Source organism: Rhipicephalus microplus, chromosome 4 (genome assembly GCF_043290135.1).
Source record: "Rhipicephalus microplus isolate Deutch F79 chromosome 4, USDA_Rmic, whole genome shotgun sequence".
Taxonomy (NCBI): domain Eukaryota; kingdom Metazoa; phylum Arthropoda; class Arachnida; order Ixodida; family Ixodidae; genus Rhipicephalus; species Rhipicephalus microplus.
In genome coordinates, this window is record NC_134703.1 from 91,030,409 (window position 1) to 91,048,487 (window position 18,079).

At 43.9% G+C, this 18,079-nt stretch overlaps 1 pseudogene; it reads right to left on the minus strand.

Annotated features, from left to right (window-relative positions):
* The window catches only part of LOC142814381 (uncharacterized), a 37,390-nt pseudogene extending 32,090 nt beyond the window's left edge, over window positions 1-5,300 (minus strand).
* Window positions 5,301-18,079: the final 12,779 nt, after the last annotated feature.

The following is an 18,079-nucleotide window of genomic DNA, read 5'->3' on the forward strand; positions in this document are numbered from 1 at the left end:
GCGTGGTTGTGAGGAAGAATACTCGCTTGCCACGCAAACGACCCCGTGTTCGATTCCCACATAGACCCAAACTTTTTTATTATTTGTTTCATTTGCATGTTTCTCAATTTTTCTCGCTTTCACAAGATGATCATCTTTCACTTACAACCAACGACGCCGACACCGACGCCGGAAATAATTGCGAAACGTGCTCTTTAAACGCTGTGGCGTTGAAATGGTTTACGGTAGTGCTATTCAAAGCCGTGCTTCTAGCTTGATAAATATCTGTCTGTTTTTTTTTTCAATAAACAATAGCTTTCAGAAAAATAGCAAACTGCCATTCTGACTGGTATGAAATTTATTATGAAATAAACAGCTTTAAAGAAATAACAGAGGCGTACATGTCAATGACCTCGAAGCTTCTGTGCATACAGAAGACCAGTCATGTCCCAGGGTGGTCTACAATTAAATGGAAGTCGTGAGAACAGTGTTCATCGGCATGAACCACAAACGATCCGTCTTTGACAAAAAATTTTAGAAACAGCTATTGCTGGCTGTGTTCATGTTTAGGTTTTATTTATTCATTTATATTTAGTTACAATACTGTAAGCCATCGCGAGCTGTCAAAGGGATGAGAACGCACAAGATACAATATTAAAATTTATTACGTGCGAATCAATTCCAAACAAAGCTGAAAAACTTCCCCTGGCTCACAATTAACAAATACACTAGCATCGATTTTGTTCCAGTCAGCACGGGACAGAAAGAAAAACAAAACTTGAACACGTGAATTCTCGTGTCATAGGGTAAAATACCACACGGATGATTGATGCGCGATGATACTCGGGCTGGGTTATACTTTAAACTCTTAATCACTGATGCTCGGAACGCGTAATTTAACGCGACAAATTCAAACAAACATTCACTCGCACTATGAGAAGCAGGGCAGCTTCGCAATAGGCATGTGAAGACAGAGGTAGAAGTTGAGCAGCGGGTGGTCCCTTTCTCCGCACCTTTGCCCTGCTATTTGTTTTTGGAATTAGAAGTTTATTAGAACTTTTTTTTTTTTTTACAGAAAGAGGAGTAAAAGCTAAAGACCATATTGCGTGACAGGGGCTCTTACTACTATGCGCAGACGACAAGCATGTACCACATATTATGATCGCGAGTTCTACAATAAAGCGTTCAAAGATTTCAATTAAACATGCATGTACAGTGTCAATGTTTATTAAAGCGAACGCGGGAATGCGTGGCCTGCGCGCATTCCCGCGCAGGCCACGCATTCGCATCATATCGCGGAGAGCAAAGCAACCATTCATGGCTGATATGGAACCAGTGGAAAGATACCACCCCCACCCTCCCTATCAAGGTGAATAACGAAAGATGCCTGTAATCACCTCGAAGGGGGAGGGATTTCTATGTTGCCGCTGGTTCCATATCAGCAATGAATGGTTGCTTTGCTCGCCACGAGATGACGCAATAAAAGGCTGTGGTTGCTCTCGCTTCCACTTAAACGCGCTGCCAGCAGCTGCCGGAGCGCGCAGGCCACGCATTCCCGTGTTCTCTTTCATAAAAGTTGACCCTGTACGTAATTTTAACTGCAAATGCAGCAATACAGGCTGCTGTTGTACCAGCACTTCAGGACAAAAAAGTTATCCTACAGACAGTTCATAGTTAATATATGAACAGGTAGATAGAAGTTCGCTAAGGCCCCACCGCGGTGGTCTAGTGGATAAAGTACTCGGCTGCTGACCCGCAGGTCGCGTGATCGTATCCCAACTGTGACGGCTGCATTTTCAATGGAGGCGAAAATGCTGTATACGCCCGTGTGCTCAGATTTGGGTGCACGTTAAAGAACTCCAGGTGTTCTAAATTTCCGGAGCCCTCCACAACGGCGTCTCTTATATTCATGTGGTGGTTTTTGGATGTTGAACCCCACATATGAATCAAGTTCACTAAAAAATGCTTCACATTTAAAATTAAAAAATGTGGTATTAAGAGAGTCATGTGCAGTCTGCGGAATGCATGCGAAGTACGCGCCACGAGTTTGAGACTCCTAATTTAGGGTCATTCTTTTTCTAAGACACAATGTTAATGAGAACGTAGACACAATCATGCCAAAGAAAGTATAGGGAACGTCATTCGAGGTTATCTTGGCGGTAACTTATCTTATCGTCTCCTTTTCTTTCTTCACATTTACTCTGCAATTACTTCTAATTACATCCCCTATACTTTCCTTGGCATCTTTGTCTGTTGTAACTAAACTACGCATAAACAGCACCTATATACATATTAGCGGAACCAATAGTTTGGTCAAGCTGTCAGACAAATTAGTATGATGCCAGATATATTCTATTGTGTTTTTTCTCATCCTAATTAATAAGGCTAGCCGGGCTTGACAGTACCAAGACAAGCTCTAAGCTACGAGAACATGACATAAAGATAAAGTGAAAACATGATCCAACAGCTGAAGTATTTGCATTGCCATCCAAATCCTGGATATGTTGCTGCACTCAGTCCCCGGTACGAACCTCTGGCTATGAGAATAATAAATAACGGTACGACACAAATTATTACTATAGCCCTGGCTGATTACCGGCTCTCTTTAGCCGGTTTGACAAATGTTCCCAAAGCAAATGTGCAGGCCGCAAATGTGTTGCACTTCAATACTGAAGGATCGCCTCGCGGCGCGTCAGACATACGGTACTTGTAAAGCACGGCCCCAATGCGTAAAAGTTTACAGTGATGTATGAGGATAATCTTAGTTCTTATTCTTAATTTTAGTCTCCCGTTCAAAAGTTTCTGGTGGTTTTGGTTTTTTTACACATTCTTTATTTTGCTATCAGCAAATTCTAGTTGACCGTAACGCATTATTTTAAAGTGTCTGTTTCGACACCTGTTATACCTTATGAATTTAATTTTTGTGTCCCCTCCTGCGAAAAAAAAGAAGAAAAATATGTACTCTTTTGTTCCACTTCAACTCTGAGCAAATGTATGGGTAGAAGGACCTTAGTCAGGCAGAGGTAATCGGCCTTTAGTGCCTTCCACCTAGGCAATATTTTTTGTCTAGATAAACAGTGCACGAATGAATGAATATTTGAGAGAAGTCCGCCAGCTTCACCATCTTCATTAGTGTAAAAAAATCGTTTCATAATGAATATACTATTGCGATAGCAATGATACTGACACTGCTGGCGGATTTTCGCCGTTGCCATCGTCTTCTTGTCTCTTATATGTATAGGTATGAATATGGATATATAAAAAGGGAGAAGTTCTGAAGAAGAACGCTACCGGAGATTTGAAACAGTGACCTCTCGCTGCGAAGCGGGCTGCCCTAGAAGGCTGTACCACACGACAAACGTGCGCTGGCATAATAACAGTGAGCTACTTATATACACCATTTACTGGTGGCGGTACGCAGATCCAAGAGGTGTGTTAGCATGTTCTCTATTACGCAACGTTCCTATATTTGCTTTCGTTTGGAACACTTCCCTTCAGACGTGCACGTGCAATTCAATGTGCAACGAAAAAAAAATCGCAGCATATCCATGGAGTGCATAATGATGAGTGGGCGCGAAGCATTCGTCAGTCCGTCCCGCTTCCGTACGTTCACGCGTCCGTCTTTGTGACCGTCCGTGCATCCGTCTGTGCACCCGTATGTCCGTCCCTGCGTCCGTTCATTCATCCGTGCATCTGTCTGTCTGCCCATCCGTGCTTCTCTCCATCCATCCGTCCATGTAGTGAACACTCCAAGTACCACCATCTCGCATTTTTTAATCATATATTCATCATATAAAAGTACCGCCATCCAGTAGACAAAAATAGACCATCAGGAATTTGCAAAAAAAAAAAACAACATACACGATTATCCATTGGCGCGGCAAGCATGATACGTTCATTTTTTTTCTTATTCCCTGTAGAATTCACTCTTGTCATGTTTTTTTTCCGGCAATGCACGGGTCTTAAATTATTTTAAAGCAGGCATGATCCCTATTCCCTTGTTAGCAAATTTTCACTTGTTTCATTGCTGCTCATAACAGCGATTTTTATTTTTAAATAACTTCTTTTTTGTGTGTAGAGTGCCTTTACGAGTTTTTAATTGTCTTCTTTCCCGCTCTTTTCTTTTCCAATTTTTGTGCTGCATATCTGTACCTAGTGTATGTTTACTGTATTGAATTTATGTATTTGTGCTTTACGTTCATGTACTAATCGTATATTTGCTATCGTATTTTCAGAGTGTAAAAATTCATGAATTTATTATTTGCATATTTGTGCTCGACATAGATGTACGTACGTACTGAGCGTTGTGTGTTATTGTGGACCGTACAGGGTCGGTGCGTTGCCAGGCGTTCAGTTGCCTTTTCACCACCCCGTCGCACTCGACCACTGGATAAATTATGTATATTTTCTATCAGGAATATAACTTCAAACATCCCAATTTTTGGCTATCACGTTGCTTACTCCATCCGTGCGGTGAACCTGTGTTTTTTTTTTTTTTAAGGTGAGAGCGTTATATGCCTGATCGAATGCGAAAGCTAAAAATCGGCATGAACATGAAAGAAACAACAATCCTCACATGATTACTTCATGACGGCGTCACATATCGTCAGTTAGTGACGTCACCATGACGTCACATATAGGCGTTGCATTATGGCTTCATCACATAACATCATCACGTGGTCAAAAGTGGACTGATCGAGGAGGCAAGGAAAAACTAGGTTGGGGGTGGGATAGTGGTCTTAAAATAGGAGAAAAGAAAAAATTGAGTCCCGCAACTGTCAGCAGCTAAGTGCGACACCTCAGCAGCAGCTCACGAGGAATGGGGTAAGGAGGGATTAAAAGGGATAGAGTGAGAAGTAAATATTCAGCAAGAAGAAGATTAGGACACGGTCGAAGCAGTCCGATGACGGGGCACCACTCGGCGAGAGCTTCACGGCGTTAGGAGATCTCGGATGGCGGGCCGATTAGCGAAAGCTATAGGCTGGCGTCGAAGGCGGGGGCGCAACCGTTTGGCATGGAATCCAGCAAACGAGTCCAAAACTAGGTGATTTACAGAAACTTTGCGATGCCTACCATCATGAAATAAGTGCAAAAACCACGTATTAGGTCCAGAAAACATTCTGAAGGGGGTGGGGGGGGGGAGAGATCGTCCAGTCACTTTGGACGAATGCGGGTTGTCAGCATTCTTTTTCCACTGCCTACAACTGAGGACAGAGGGGTGGTTCTTGGAGGAGCTGGTTACTACCCTTTATTTCAACCGTCACGAGTTCAGGCGGTTTCTTGGCCTTGCCATTGTGGCTCACAGCGGGGCCTCTTGACATCGTTGTTCGTGATTTCGTTGTAGTGGCGCCGCTTCTCGGGCACGCACCGCACATCACAGGCTATCACCAGGGCCCAGAGTACCAGCACGGCCGCGCCTGCAATCGTGGCGTATTCCGTACGGATGCTCTCTGTGTGAACCGCGATCCCGATACCCGCGAGTATCGTCACGGTGACGAGGGCTGCCACGATGTTGCGGATGCTGAAGATGCTCCCCTCCTCTTCCACCGGCACAGCGTAGGTCGTCTTCGACATTTTGCGCGAACAAGCGAAGTCTCGTCGTAGTGGTCTCCACGAAGACACAGGGGGACCGATTCCGCAGCTCCTTTGCTGCAAATCCATTAGACAAAACGAATAGTGTTGTTATAACAATTCGATAGTTAAAAAAGAGAGGGCACGATCACGACACCCAACATTACATAAAGCGTAGGCAGTCACCCGGAGACTAAAGCATACCCTAACTTGGCCACCACTAACAAAATAAATGTAGTCTGTCATCAAAGTCTCACACCTGCAATGACAACTTGTATCTTAAGCAGATGCTCTAACGGTGCTCTACGCCGATCAGGGACGAGGACAATATTGAAAGGTGGCATCTGACGCTACGAAGCTCATCAGAAGGTGATCAAATCTGGGCTGTCTGGAAGGCCCGTGAAGTGGCAGGGATTCTCGGTCTTTCTGTCACGACGTAAGCGTGGTCCGCATCGGTAATATTTTGAAATATGAGCCCCTTATGCAATACCGACGAACATACTGTAAACGTGGCGCGTTAAATAACCTCTATGCAGCTGACTGCTTTCTGAACAGTGCTTTTCAGCGTAGCTATTACGTCGTCTGCCACGATTAAGCAGTTGTGAAAGTGCTGGGAAGCTGACTCGAAGGTCGTAGGTTTGATCCCGGCCATGGCGGCCGCATTTGTGTGGACGTGGAATGCTTAGAGGCCCGTGTGCTGTGCCATGCCAGCGCACGTCAAAGAACACCAGATGGTCAAAATGCCTGGAGCCTTTCACTGCAGTGTCTCTCATAATATTATCATGGTTTTGGAACGCAAAATCCCAGATATTATTGATAACTATTACGGGCCTTACACGCCAAGTTGCGACTTACGCGGCCGTTTATTAATTACACCACCTGTCGTCAAAGCCAGCTTGCTATGACACCAGCGTTGGCATGTCGGTCGAGGCAGGCCGATCTTGGAGGTTAGTTAATTGGAAAAAAAACTGCACCGTCTTGAAAAGGCTTGGATAGCCACTGCTGGATAGCCACTGCTGTCCTGTCTACGTAATCTGAAATCATGGACACGATGTTCGCACAAAACTAAAATTCCTTGTCAGACAAGTCAAGACAACGACAACAATCAATTTCATTCGTTACTTCATTGTATCTCACCGGAAAACGCGTCATGCACTTTTCAATAAATTTGTACTGCCTGAACTCTACAAGTGAACTTTTTTTTTGCTTGGGGTTCGCTTCACTTAAAACAGAATAAAATGCTAGAATCAAGCTATCGCTGAGTACGAAACAATAAAAGCTCTCCGTGGCGCACCATCCAACACGTTCGGAGTGAGACAGCGCCTTAACAGTCTGAATATCGGTAAAACGCTAATTGAATTATAGGAACTGAGAAAAATTAGGCTGAATAAACAGCAAGAAAGAGGAAAAAAGGAATGAGACTCGAGATGCTTATTATTGGCCGATCCCCCACAGTGGGTATGAGCCACAAGTGAAGGGCAACAAGAACAAGAACAAGCTTGACTGAAAGGAGCAGCTTTCATAGCTACGCGCGCTCAGTCAGATGGTGAAGCACACGAGAAGATGGCCTGTCACGTCTGTGGCATTATGCCAGCCAGACAAGAATAAACGCTTACCACGTCTGCACAGCCGCTTGATGTTCTAGCAGACTGCGCCGCAGACGGGACACAAGGAAAGATAAGAGAGATAGACGAGCACATATGTTTGCTAGAAGATGAACCCTTACCAACTCACCCAGTTTTAAGCGCTTGTTACAGCCGCTTGAGACCAGTTAGTGATTGCCCTGTCGCACTCGAAGAGGGCGCTTGTAGATACCAAGCTGAGACCAGATGACGCGATATATCATGGTTCGCACAAACTTCACTCAGGGAAGCCGAAGCCGAAGTGGTAGTCGAGAAACGAACGTACCACCCGATTGTCTTTCTGCGCTGGCTGCAAGTTGCTGAACATAGCCCGTTATCGTTTACAGCACCCATTAAGCGTATTAGTTGCCCTCTCTTCCGTTCTTTTTCTCCACTCTCTTCCGTTTTTTTTTTCTCCACTTTCTTCCAAGTTGCACTGGTGAGCCGTTCACCGCTTATCAGCCAACGTCCCTGCCTGGATCTGCTGTTCCATGCAATTTGGGTGCGCATAGGCCTTGGAATGCTTTCCTCTCCCAATGATCACGGCGTTCCGTCAAAAAATAACGACAGCAGACAGCGCCGTGAGAACATTTATTTGTGAACTTTTTTTTTTAAGTAAGATAGGCACAATATATAGTCGGTCCTTCACTCTCCCGGCTTCGCTCTCCCGGCTCCACCAAACGTAACACCATCCCCCCGTGTAGAGTAGCAAGCCGGGTGCCACCTTGTTAATTTCCCAGCCCTTCATTTGCCTTTATTTCCTTGACGTAACATAACCTATTTCCCGAAAAACATGTGTGCCAAGCGAGTGTTCAGAATCGCGAGTGTACACAAGTGAGGCCCTTGAAACTGCGCCTGTCCCATTCCTGTTCGTATGCGCAGCTCACCGATGCTCTACCGATCGTCGGTCTGTCGAGGATCAGCCGTTACTAATATTGCAATCTGATGTTACATCAAGATTACTTGCCATTTCATTGTGCGGGTTATTCTATTTGATCGTTTCACGAATGGCCATTATTGTTGCCGGTAGCAACAGGAGTGTAGCATCGCTAAGCTCATAGGCGAAGGCCCCATTACTGCTATAGACGAAGGAAGGAGTTTGGGGAAACATTGTGAACGAAAGAGGGAAAGAGAGGGAGAAAAGTCACCACTTTGCTGTCAAGGCGAAGCAATGAACGTGATAGCAACAAATTGGAAGGTAACACGCAGAATGGCAAGCAAATCGAAACGTGCCCCACATTTCTCACGCAGAAATTACGCACAAAACGTACTCAAAGGTACAGGTGAACGAGACGTCTCAGTTGTTATTTTGCTGTGTCTGAAAAGTGCGCCCTTTTCGCAAACAGGGATTGCGGAATGATTGCAGTGACTTTTTTTGCTTCCAGTAACTACAACAGAGTGTTTGTGGTGAAAGCACAAGGCGTACAATTGTCCCTACCGTGAGATAAGCAAGCACGCACCTAAGCGTCTACCCATCCCTTCTCCGCGGGGCAAAGTACGCGTGAGAGATGAGAGCGCGCGCCACCGCACCGTGACAATGTGGCGACGCGCGCTCACTGTGCCATCTCGGTAATGCTGAAGACATGATAGTTTCCCGAGATGCCCGTCACCAGCGGTAAGTGGTAGATATAATTAGCTTGTCGCTTGAACATTGAAGGAGGTGCTCTTTCGTGGCTCAGTGGCACTCCCACTCACAATTCAGAGGTCCGACGTTCGATTCCGTACACCGGAGTCTTTTCCGGAATATTTTTCTTTCTTGCGTTTTATTTATATAAATACGTATACATATATTGTGAATGACGGCGACACTGGAGGCAAAATCCAGCAAAAAGTGCCCATATGATTGCTAGCGCAATAAAAGTCGCGCACGTATATGCAAAACTTCACTTCCCTGCCTTTAACGTCGGCACTTCTCTCGCTTAGCTTAGTAAACTGGTCCTGCTCAAAATATAATATTGGGAACCCATAACCAAACCTGATGACCCAGCCAAACGCCACTCAAGCCTAGTTAAATTGAATGGCCTCGCCTACATTTGATCCATACAGGATGATTTGAGCCCGAAAAACTTACTTGAGGCTTTTGTCGTCAACTTCTTGCGATATCTCTCATTCGTATCGTGGCCATCGTTGAGGTCCATGCTAAGGTAAAATACAGAAGTTCGGAACGTCGCGACAGCTGAGGTATACTGAAAGGCATATTTATATGTTTGTGCGAACAAGAGAGAACTTGACGCACTGACTTCAGCATTGTTCTCGAGTTTTCACGTTCACGTTTACCTATACTGCAAGCTCGAATAAAAGTTAATGCTCGGATGAAGTTTAAACTTTTTACTTCTTGTTAGCAGGTTCATAGAGATGTGCATGAGAAGCTTTCGTACGAAAGGCACAGCGTTCTTCAGCAGCTTCTTAGACAACTTTTGGATCTATGTAGGAGAGCGGGAGAAACGAAGTCAGTATAGGCAGAGAGGTTCACTAAGCTTTGGCTCAATCATCGACCCTACACGTGGGGTGGAGGGAGCAGGGCGAATAATAGATTATAGAGAGGAGAAAACAAGAGGAAGTTTCGGGCAGACCATTGGACGCATATATCTAAACAGTGTCAGAAGAAATACAAAAAAAATGGCTGTTCGTTAGGCTGGCTATTATGTTTTGTCTAGTCCTTCTCCGATTCATCGAGGGAAAAAAAATAAACATGGTGGCTTTCGCTTTTGACGCGGCTTTCGCAAATACTCTGTGAGTATCTAATTTCTTATCAAAGACACACCTTTAGAATATCTTTATCGCTTACAGTGTTGTCGTTATTTTCTGCATATCAAGACGTCCAATTTTTCTCATCGGAGCAGAGTTGCTTGTGTCGTTTTCAATAAGTGAATTTCAGTTTCTTTTTTCGCTGACTCACTTATAAAATTTTCCAGTCGTTCTTCGTGTTATTCAGGCTTATTAGCACTTTTCCGACAAGTATCGTTACTTTAGTGATGACCGCGCTCATCAATAGCGCGTTTGTCCTTCACTAAAAATGCGTTTGTCGGTGACTTTGAGTAGTTGACTGTTGCAGTCAAACATACGTTGCCCCGCCATGGTGGTATAGTAGCTAAGGTACTCAGCTGCTGACGTGTAGGTCGCGCGATCGAATCCCGGCTGCGGTGGCTGCATTTTTGATGGAGATGAAAATGCTCTAGGCTCATGTGCTCAGATTTGAGTGCACGTTAGAGAACTCCAAATGGTCGAAATTTCCGGAGCCCTCCACTATACGGCGTCTCTCATAATCATATGATGATTTTGGGACGTTAAACCCCACATTTAAATCAATCAATCAATCAATCAATCAATCAATCAATCAATCAATCAATCAATCAATCAATCAATCAATCAACTCATTAAACATACGTTGTCTGCAATCAGCAAGTAACGTTATTCAGGCACCGGTAAACGGGCAATTAATTGAATGAAGGCCACTGCCCTTGAGGCAATTGATGTTAAGAAGTAACTATATGCTTTCGTCCGTAACACCTTTCGCACATAGTTGCGCATATTTTCGCTGTGCATAACCAATAAAGTGATTTTCCTGCAGCCCCCTTTTCGCTTTGAGTGAAATATTTTTGTTGTATTTTAAAAGAGTTTCAAAAATGAAAACATCCAGTAAATTTCTGCTTTTTGGCTTCGCGAAAGTAGCACCGCTTTTTTTGTTTGGACTTCTTTTGTGACGATTATTCGTTCGTTAGGTCAATATGATCTGGCAACTCTCAATGAGGGTGCGTTTGTAGTTGACTGGCGCACGTTTATGATAACACGTTAGCTTATGTATACAGCTTACACCGACTGCACCATTTTCACTTTTTAGCGTGTTTACTCGCACCCGCTTCAACTGTGGAGGCTCTAGATCGAGAATGCGACGAAGTGACTAGACAATAAATGTTTCGTATCATACTTCTCTTTACTACCTTGTAAGTAGTTCCACTTATACGTTATTTTTGTTTAAATTTTTAATTTATCCACGATATCATATGAGACATGACGCGCAAAATTTGTCGTTTCGTTCTGCGCAATTCTAAGTTGTATGTAGGGGGGGGGGGGGGCGTTATAATTGAGCATATATGCGTGTGCACTCACGAAGCTTTTATCAACGAAGCTTTCATTCTGACTACTTGGGTGTGGCAGCTGTCGAAACTCAATAAAAGCAAAAACGCCGTTGTTTCGGCTTACATATATTAAAAAGACCCCACATTAAACTTGTACATCACCACTATGGGAACATTTCCGGGGGCAGGCACTCACTTCTGTCCGGCATGAACCCTTAACACAATAGTTAACCGTTCATCCTGGCTCCAAGAAAACTCTCTTCTGAATGCCCGTGACATTTCATCATCCTGCATTATGAAACTAACCAGGCTAACGAGATACACGCGCACATAGGACTGCAGTCCACAGGAACTGCTGAGTTACCTTCCTGACAAATACTCCTAAGTATATAAATAATTAACTGAAAGAGAGAGAAAAAAGTAGAAACTTTATGTTCACGAATGCTTGCATGTTACTCTCAGACTAGCGAATCGGTGTTCCTATTTGTGACGTGTTTCGATAGTATAATGCAGACATATGCTACATTTTGCTCCACATTTGGTGTACTTTCGTGTAGCCGCCATAAAAAAGAAAGCATAGAATATGCTCTCTCAACAATCATGCAAAACTGTAGCTATTAAAACTTTACACATTAAACTTATAAACCTGCACATTAGGCGATGCTGAATTTTGATTGAGTTAATGCCGACATCAATAGAGTTCTCTACTAAAACATAGGAGATAATTTGTCTGCCCGCTCGATGAAAACGTGCAACGCCCATGTACAAAAGACTGAAATGCGGACTAACAACTAATTTACTATTCACACACATTCACGTACCTGCACACAAAAATTATAGGCAATAAACTAGGTAAACATGATATTAATAAATGATCATGAATGGTTGCATATCATTGCTGATTTAATGCTTTAGTAGCCATCGTTCCACATTAGCTTTTCCGCGTGTTACACAAAACGTGACCTAAACGATCACAGTAACACTCCCTTTAGGCCTTAGTACATCGTGAGAAATTGCAGGCATCAATATTGTCTGCCATGCCGCGTGAAGTTACTCACCGTGCTTCAGTTGTCAGACGTAGTCTTCTGCTTTGGCGAGCAGCCACCTCCGTTGTATGCTCCGAAATGCAGAAATGGGCTTGTGCGGACTTCTAGTTACTTATATTATCGGGTGCAAAGGCATCCGGACTGCCAGTAACAACTCTTCATTCTATTGGTCAGAAGGCTGAAGATACATGAGTCATAATCTTTTGTTGGCATAGTCTCGGGAAATCTCTGGAACAAAACAAAGATAAACTGCCAAGTTATGATTAGGTCGTCCGTGGTGTGTCCCAGCTTTCTTCCGAGCGCCGGCGTTCGTTTCGTCGCGTCATGCCGGCGATACCACGCCAGGCGCCAATCTACTTGGTTCTCTGGTTGTAAAGATCACTCAGAAGTGCAGGGGAATTCGCCAAATTATGCTGCTACTTGAAGTCGCACCCTTATCTGAATAAATATAATAAATGCAAAGGATTTCTTTGTGAACTTCGGCGACTTTGAGCGTATCTATCTATCTATCTATCTATCTATCTATCTATCTATCTATCCATCTATCTATCTATCTATCTATCTATCTATCTATCTATCTATCTATCTATCTATCTATCTATCTATCTATCTATCCATCTATCCATCTATCCATCTATCCATCTATCCATCTATCCATCTATCCATCTATCTATCTATCTATCTATCTATCTATCTATCTATCTATCTATCTATCTATCTATCTATCTATCTATCTATCTATCTATCTATCTATCTATCTGTCTGTCTGTCTGTCTGTCTGTCTGTCTGTCTGTCTGTCTGTCTGTCTGTCTGTCTGTCTGTCTGTCTGTCTGTCTATCTATCTATCTATCTATCTATCTATCTATCTATCTATCTATCTATCTATCTATCTATCTATCTATCTATCTATCTATCTATCTATCTATCTATCTATCTATCTATCTATCTATCTATCTATCTATCTGTCTGTCTGTCTGTCTGTCTGTCTGTCTGTCTGTCTGTCTGTCTGTCTGTCTGTCTGTCTGTCTGTCTGTCTGTCTGTCTGTCTGTCTGTCTGTCTGTCCACGTACGACTTTTAGCTGACCCGCCTGTTTGGATAATGGTATCAATACCAAACTTAGTATGGCATAACCTGACTCTATGACGAGGATATTTAACTAGTCAAAACATGAAAATCATGACATGTATGTCATGAATGTCATGATTTACATTTCATGGTCTCGCCGCTCTTGCGGTGGTTTCGTTCCCATGACATGTTGCAAAACTGGTATGGTATGACATGACTGCATGGCAAACACAAACGACAGACCGTAACATGAAAATCATAACTTGCGTGTCATGTAACATGACTACATGCCACGCTGCGTCACTTTGACGCATGTGAGTTTGAGCGCGCCTGGCGTCCTTCCATCACGAAGAGAGAGAGAGAGTAAAACTTTATTGAAGGGGAAAGGGAGAGGGGCGTTTTAGAGCCTTTATGGTTGGGGCCCTACGTCCAGGGCTCCACTGGCCTTAGCCGCCCGCCGGACTTGATCCAGTAGTGCGAGCTGCACTCCTGGGTCCGAGCTAGCGAGGTGTGCCTCCCACTGCTCCATACTAGGTGTTAAAGGTTCGCCGAGAAAATTGGTTATGTCGCTTGGTTTACGATCGCACCCCCACGATATGTGGTAGAGAGTCGGTCTTCCGCCGCACCACGGACATACAGCCGGGTAAAGAGTTGGATGTATCGCGTGTAACTTCAGTAGGTGCGGAAATACATCCGTTTGAATTTTTCTAAGGTCAGTGGCCTCTTCCCCATTAAGGGATCTGTGAGGTGTTCCACATTTTTGACGCGTGAAGCGCTGGTGAGCTAGAATCTCCCTAGGTAAAATTGGCATGGTCAATGAAAGAGATGGATTCTCCGCTCGGTTACAAAACGCACGAGCTAGAGCGTCCGCCCTTTCATTGCCTTCGAGACCTGCGTGTCCCGGGCACCAGATCAAGCGATGGTGGTGAGTGAGTTTGGATCCTAGCAGCCTCAGCCCCATTGCTGGAAGGCGGCCCCTTAAAAAGAGCCGGCAGGCTTCCTGGGAGTCGGATAAAATAACTGATGGCTCCCCTCTACGCTCCTGAAACCTTAAGGCTAAGGCTATGGCCATCGTCTCCGCCTTTGTAGCCGAGGTCGTGCGTACGGAGGCACTCGTTAGCAGCGTCATGTTGTTGTCGACAACAGTAATTATGTGTCTCTGCCAATCGAAACTGGCCGCATCGACGTACGCGACATTTGAAGCTGAGCCGAATTGCTTTCGAAGCCAGTTTACCCTCGCAGTACGTCGCTCAGCGTGAAAGTCGTGATGCATATTTTTGGGCACCGGTGCGATTGAGATTCGCCTGCGGACCTCTTGGGCTACGTCGACCAGCTCCTCATCAATGTGCTGTGGGTGGGGCGAAATTCCTATTCTAGTGAGTATCGCCCTGCCTGCTGAAGTTTCACTTAGACGATTCCTCTGAGACATGAGGACTGCGGCACTGAGCTCAGCATAAGTGTTATGTATACCGAGAGCTAGGAGCCGCTCGGTCGGTGTGCTGGTGGGTAGACCAAGTGCTGCCTTAAAAGCGCTTCTAATGAGCACATCCACCTGGCTCTCCTCACTTCTGTCGAGTGAGTGGTACGGTAGGCCATACGTCACTCTGCTCAAAACTAAGGCCTGGACAAGCCGGAGAGTATCCTTTTCTTTCATGCCTTTTTTATGATAAGTGATGCGACGGATCATTCTAGCTATCTGTTTAACCGTAGTCTTTAAGGTGGTTATCGTGTGACTGGCTTTGCCATTGCTTTGGACCCAGAAACCAAGTATACGGGCCTGAGTAACCTCGGCTATGGCATGGCCGTCTACCTGTAAGTTTATGTCACCGTTACTTTTGTAATACTTACTGTGTATTCTTATGAGTTCAGATTTTTCAGGCGCACAGCTCAGCCCACTTTTTCTTGCGAACTCTGCCACAGCTGTCGCAGCAGCCTGGAGGGTCTGCTCTTTCAGCGCCAGTGAACCCTTCGTAGCCCAGAGTGTGATGTCGTCCGCATACAATGTATATCCAAGGTGCGGGATTGCTTCGAGCTCGTGAGCAAGTCTGCGCATAGCTATCACGAAGAGAGGCAGACGGACGCTGGCCGCGCTGGTCGCGCCTGGCCGCGCGTTCTGCTAGTGTAGTGTCGCCGCGCCCAGCGTTCGCGAGCGTCACCATTACGTCGGAGTATATTGGGCCCTTCATGATCCGCTCACGGCCGATTTGCTAGCTCCACTTAAACCAAATTTTATGTTACGTGACGTCAATGGATGACGTAGGTATATGACTGGTGCAAGCATGATAATCAAGGCATGCGTATCATGTAAAACTTGACTACATGCCACGCCCATAGCACGCTCGTGGCCATTTCGCTAGCTCCACATATACCAAATTCGGGATCAAGTGATGATGATGATATGCAGGGTTTAACGTCCGAAATCACCATATGATTATGAGAGACGCCGTAGTGGAGGACTCCGGAAATTTCGACCCCGTGGAGGTCTTTAACGTGTGCCCAAGTCTGAGCGCACAGGCCTACAACATTTCCACCTCCATCGGAAACGCAGCGGCCGCAGCCGAGATTTGATCCCGGGACCTGCGGGTCAGCAGCCGAGTACCTTAGCCACTAGACCACCGCGGCGGGGCCAAAAATTTGGTATCAGGAGACGTGAATAGATGAGGAAGGTAAATGAGACGTCCAAATATGATAATGATGACATGGCAATCTTGTACTCCATAATTTGGCTCTGCCTCGTAACGTTGTGCTGATTTTAAATTGACATATCAACCTTCCTAATTCTTGCTTGGCATATCATTGATTCCCACTGTACGTGGGATCTGACACTTTTTATGTTTTATTTGCCAATAAACACTAGTGCACAGCGTCATAGTAGGCAAGGCTGTGATGACTGTTCAAGGGATACTCCTGTAAAATACGAAATAAATGGCTTCAAATAGTGACCGACGAATACGCATCTGTAGCTAGTATGAGCCGGCTTGGATACAGATTTGTTGCCGATACAGGGAATACATAATGTAAGGTTATGTAAATAAAAAACGAACAGGCTAACAGACAAACTTGTAAAAACAACAGCAATCGAAGACAGAAGCTATTGTTGAGGAGACGCTACATAAAGAACAGTTTCAATCGGTGATCACTTTTATTACTTCAAACGCTGTACATGACAAATTGCAACAGGTATTCATACGCTTCTATAAAAATATTGTGCTTCATAACTAAAAAAAAACTTTGTTGTGTGAACTGGAATAATACGTAACAGCAATTTTTTGTGTGTGAAGTGTCCAAGTACGACTTCATAGTAAAGTGCATTTATTTTATTAAGTAGTTTATTTGTGAGGGAACAAGTACAAGAAAGCATCAATTCACGTAGTTTGGATATAAATAACACAAAGGAAGTACACTAATACACGAAGTGAAGGAATTTATAATAGAATAATCAAACGCACACCAAGCATTGTTGCCAAATAGTTATTTCCCATTTTACGTAAGAATAGGCTTGTTTGATAATGTCGTGCCAGGTAAATATTGCTTGAATACTAACTAGTTCGAATTGTAATACTCGGTTTATTATCTGAATTTTTCTTTTTTACTTATAGGTGTTTCATGAGCAGGCGTTTAATGAAGGTTTACGAGTGCTCGGGGAGTAAACTTTCGCACTGCACTTTGTTGCTCTGTTCTAAGCGGCAGTTAACAATAGCATAGACACGGGTGCATTCAAAACGGATCAAACCAGAGCATCACTGAAATATACTATATACAATATTTACTCGTCGCTACGCACTAGAGAATAAGAAATAATAAAAAAAAACTATCTACGCAGGGAGGAGTACTTCAAGAGAATCAAAGGATTTAGTATAAATATTTTACATGAGCGCGTTTTATTTAGCTTTGATGATTTGACTAGGTGTTACTTGGGTGAAAGTTCCTCATTACCTCGCATTTGAAACTTTTCGTTTGTTTGTTGGTCAAGTGTCTCAATTCTGATCTAATTTGTTTCGACAGAGAGAATCGTGGTGTTTGGTGCGGTATACTCTAGGCAACCAGTCCATGTTTTTGTGTTTTGTCACTGCCGACAACACTAAAGGTGCGTTTCAAGTTTTATGCAAGGAACGACAGATGTTGTCTCGCTACGTAGTCCTATTGAGGTGCCAATAGAGGGAGAATGAATTAGCTTAGAGCTAATTATCTGGAGAAAACGTTATAATTGCCTAGCGAATGTACCGGTAAATTCAATGCATAAATGAAACTGTTTGTCCACTGTAACCTAAATGTGAAGCGTGTAGAAGCACTAAAATAAAGGCACTTGTCACATTTTTGAAATTGATGTCACTGTGATAGCTGCCTCCACAAAGCTTATGTAAATAACACATACGTCTAAGACAAATGTCTCAGCTTACGCGAGCATAAATATTCTAACAGATTCACCTACAATTTATTTTTCAAAGTTGATAAGCAAATAAACAAAAGTATGACAATTTCTGCTCACAGAGAGTGAGCTAAAATGTCTGCAAAAGTTAAAAAATTGTATGCCATTTCTTTCTTGCAAAAATTCATAGGAACGCGTAGAAATTTCTTGAATGTCAAAGACATCAGCTTTTTGCTTGTGCTTGTGGACGGTCTGAGGACAGCGCCAGATCGACAAAATATATATTACTACTAAAACACAAAGGGACGGCTTCGGCAAGGACTAGCATATTGCGTGACGCAACAAAA